The 4,223-nt window shown below is 34.4% G+C and overlaps 1 pseudogene; it reads right to left on the bottom strand.

Moving 5' to 3' along the window:
* Positions 1-265: 265 nt before the first annotated feature.
* On the bottom strand, positions 266-1,582 carry LOC149532166 (UDP-galactose/UDP-glucose transporter 4-like; annotated as a pseudogene).
* Positions 1,583-4,223: the final 2,641 nt, after the last annotated feature.

Here is a 4,223-nt window from a genome sequence, read left to right as displayed (position 1 = left end):
CTTCTTCCAAAATCAAGTCCTTGGCAGTATAGGGCCCCATATAAATGCAACCAAGGTCACAATTGGCAAATGTTCCATGCAAATATGGAACTCCTCAAAGATTTGTAGCAGTGCAAAAAGGTTAATTACCAAAAATGATAAGACAAGAATAACTAACATCAATTTAACAAGGGTCATTGGATGAGGTGAAATAACCCCAACAAACAAACAGGTGGTTGAGCAATAATGCACAACATCTAAATAGCCTAGAGAAAAAATATACAAGCTAATGTAGAATTAATGAATATTTTCCTAACATCTACATGGGGATGGCCAACATAGGGAGCCCAATCATTGTTGAATAATAGAGCATTTCCATCTATTCATTTCAAACCAGCAGGGTAAATTGAATCAATAGAATAATACGTAGTTGTTTCTCCCTAAATTTTGATTGGGCAAAATATATAGCACCCTAAAAGAGGGTCTTCACTTGTTGAATATGTGCAAAAGGTTAAAGAGCATTGCACCTGTGAAGTGGACAAATTGATAGTAAATACTGCCTCCTGTAGATTTCCTACAAAGGAATCCATTATTAGAGCTCCACAGATCATTATCACTACTGCAATGCTGAAATTTGGTGAAGTATGAGCATCTGCAAGGGTGAACATGATTAAGCCCACAACAACTAGTAGCACAAACATGTATTCATTGATGAGATATTTCCTCCTCAAGCTAGGTATAAAAGCTCCCATCGCCATCACTAGAATAACCTGCTCACATATTTTTAAGAGAGATCAAAGATCATTATTCAAACAAAATCAAAGAAATTGCCTTATCCTTAGGCCCCAACAATTAATTCTACTAACTTTCCACTAAAAACAATAAATTTATTGCCCAATAATTACGCTCTCATTGTACAGCTAGAGAAAGGAGCGATGGGGTAATTAGAAAAGCAAACATTCTAGCACTCCAAAAAAAAGGGTAAGGAACCAGTGCTTGAATTTCTATAATGCTTTTCAATTATTTACCCAAAACATTTACTACCATACATGTGACCATAAATATAAGGTCCAAACTACTCGTATAGCCTGTTAGGAAGAGAAAGAACTATAAATGCAAATTTCCTTGGTTGATTTGAACATGAGCTAAGTAGGATAGTTGAGAAAAGTGAGGGAACCTTTGGTTAGTCCATGGGATCCCATAAGAGTGCTCAAAAGCTTCACATATGTTTTCCATGGATTTAAAACTTCCTTCATTTTGAATGACCTAAGTAGATGAAGCTTTGCACAAACATGAAGCACCATCCATAGATGCAACACAACAAAACACAATCTTCTTATAGTTTGCTCAAGTTATCTCATAAAATATGCACAACTGACACAAGATATGAGGAAAATACATAAAACAAAGAGCAAGGAGATCAATCTAGAAATGCAAAATGGAACTCGCTAAAGATATTCTCGGTCCAAAATGACAAATACTTGAACTGTAGCTTGCTATAAACATATTCCCCGATCAATAATAGAAAACACTCACAGCGGGTAGGTGAATGCACAGAGGGCAGGTTTTGGTGAATGAATATAGACAAAAGCACACAGAGCATCTCTCAAGCATTATCTTTGTTCCCCACTTAGCCACTACAAAAATTTAGTGTTCAAACATTTTACATCTAAAAACTCCCACAGAAATTTTCTCCCTTTTTTTGGTTATGAACTCAAGTTGGTCAAAATTTTGACCAACTCAGGCATCAAAACCCTACTTTGGTCAAATTTTTGACCAACATGGGGATAAAAACTAAAAAGAACATGAAATGATAGGCCAATATGGCCTTTGGTCAAAAAATTTGGTCAAAAATGACCCCCAAATATACTAGTGATTTTACATACGAATTCAAGCTATATGTTATGGTGCAAGCCTTAAATAAATGGAGGCACTATTTTTTGCCTAAGGATTTCATAGTCTACATTGATAACCATGCCCTCAATTTCCTAAATAGATAAGAGAAAGTGAACCAAAGGCATGTCAAGAGTGTAAAGTAATTACAAGCTTATACTTTCACTATTAAACAAAAGAAGAGTGTTACAAATGAAACATAATATGCTTTGGGTAGAAGGGTATTGACTATAAAAGAGATATAGTTGTGGAGTGTAGGCCTAGAAGCTTTAAAGGTCTAGTATGTTGATGAGGAATATTTTGTAGAAGCTCATAGGATTTGTTCTAATTTTAATAACATTTTTCATGTGGAATACTTTGACTATTTTTTGTAGGATGGCTTGTTATTCAATGGGCCTCTATTAGGCATCACACAAGGCTCTAGGAGGGAAAACATTATTAAATAAAAACATCAAGGAAGTCTTGGAGGAAACTTTTATTGTGACAAGACTCTAGAGAAAGTAACTAGGTTCTACTTTTGGCCTAGAGTTCAACATGATGTTAGAAAATTTATGGAATAATGTGTCATCTATTAAAAGGAAAAATAAACTTCATCTAATGTAGGATTGTATCAACCATGTGCTATACCTACTAGGCCTTGGGAGTGCCTTAGTGTGGGATTTGTACTAGGACTTTCTAAAACAATGAAGGGTTATGAAAGTGTGTAAGTAGTGGTGGATAGGTTTAGTAAATTGCCCACTTCATACCTTGCAAGAGCACCAACTGTGCTTCTTACATTTCATGTTTTTTCTTCAAAGAGATTGTGAGGCTACATTATTTCCATTCAATATTATAAGTGATGAGGATTCAAAATTTGTAAGACACTTTTGGAGAACCCTTTGTAAGAAATTGGACACTAACTTGTCATTTTCCTTTACCTATCATCCATGGTCTAGTAGGTACATTAAAGTTGTTAATAGATCTTTGGGAATTTTTTTAAGGACATTGACTAAACAAAATGTCCATGCTTGGTATTTAATGATTAGAAAATAAAAGTATGCTTACATGAATCCTTGAAAATAAGCCCTAGGAAAAGTCCTTTGGAAATAGTATATGGATAGCATCCTAGTGGAATCATGGAACTCAAGGATATGGGAGAAATGGATAAGATGAGTGTTCTAGGAGAAAAAATTGTAGAGAATGTGAAATACATTCATGAGAAAGTTAGAAAGGCCTTACAATAGAGTGCAGACAAATATAAAGTGCAAGCTAACAATACTAAGAGAGAGCAAAAGCTTATGGTGGGAGACTTAGTCATGGCCTACCTAAAAAAGGATACCTAAAGGACAACCAACCAATTTTTTTTTGAAGAATATTGGACCAGTAAAATTTGTCCATAAGTTTGGATATAATTCTTATGAGATAGAGTTACCTCCTAATCTAGGAATCTCACCCATTTTCAATGGCAGTGATTTGTATGCTTATAAAGGAAAACCCCAATATGGTGAAGAAAATAGTATTAATATAGTAGAGACATATTGGATTACAAACTTCCCCCTTCTAAACTTTTACAACTAGACCACATCATTGATAACAAGGTTATTAAAAAGACAAGGAAATGTGTGTATAAAAAATACTTAGTGAACTTACCAAAAGAAGAAGTCATTTAGATGTTAGAGGTGGATATTCTCAAAAATGAAAAGACAATACACAGCTTGACAACTCAAAGGATTTGAGTTATCTTGTAGACCAAGAGTATGGTGTAGGAGAACCTAAACATTTCATTGTGGTTTGGAGTGATTGAGGATGTTTTATTGTAATAAGACTCCTAGGCAATAAATATGTTTAGATTGAGCCTTAACAAGTCCAATTTTGTTTAATCTTGCTCAAAGTTACAAGAAATTCAAGATGCGATTGAAAAATAGTTGGGGAATGATTGTAACTACTCCAAGAGACTATAAAATCCTTGGAAAATGGATTTGTGGTGCATGAGCACCTATACAAACACCTAAATCCACCTTGGAACCAAATGGAGTTAGAGGATGAAAAGAGTCCTTGAATGTTAATTAGGAGATCTTGAAGCCAATCATGGAATTATGTAATGAGAAATTTGTTTTAAATGTAAAAAAAACCTAGAAGTCCTAATAAAGGACTTCAGACCAAAAATAATGTATGGGTGGCCAATAGTGCCAACAAGGGATCTAAGTTGATTTGGGGGTAAATTAGGCCCTATGAGTAATTAAGGATTGAATTCATGCAATTAGAGGAGTTAATTTGATAAAATATGCAATAAAACAAAATTTGGAAATTCAAATATGTTAAATACAATGGTTAGGTGCATTTAGGAGGGGAAATGAGTTTAGGGGCTTAAA

This window comes from Cupressus sempervirens, chromosome 11 (assembly GCF_028749045.1).
Source record: "Cupressus sempervirens isolate cs-2001-9-10 chromosome 11, ASM2874904v1, whole genome shotgun sequence".
Lineage (NCBI taxonomy): Eukaryota > Viridiplantae > Streptophyta > Pinopsida > Cupressales > Cupressaceae > Cupressus > Cupressus sempervirens.
The sequence above is the reverse complement of the archived record's forward strand: the minus strand, read 5'-3'. Positions and strand labels throughout refer to the sequence as shown.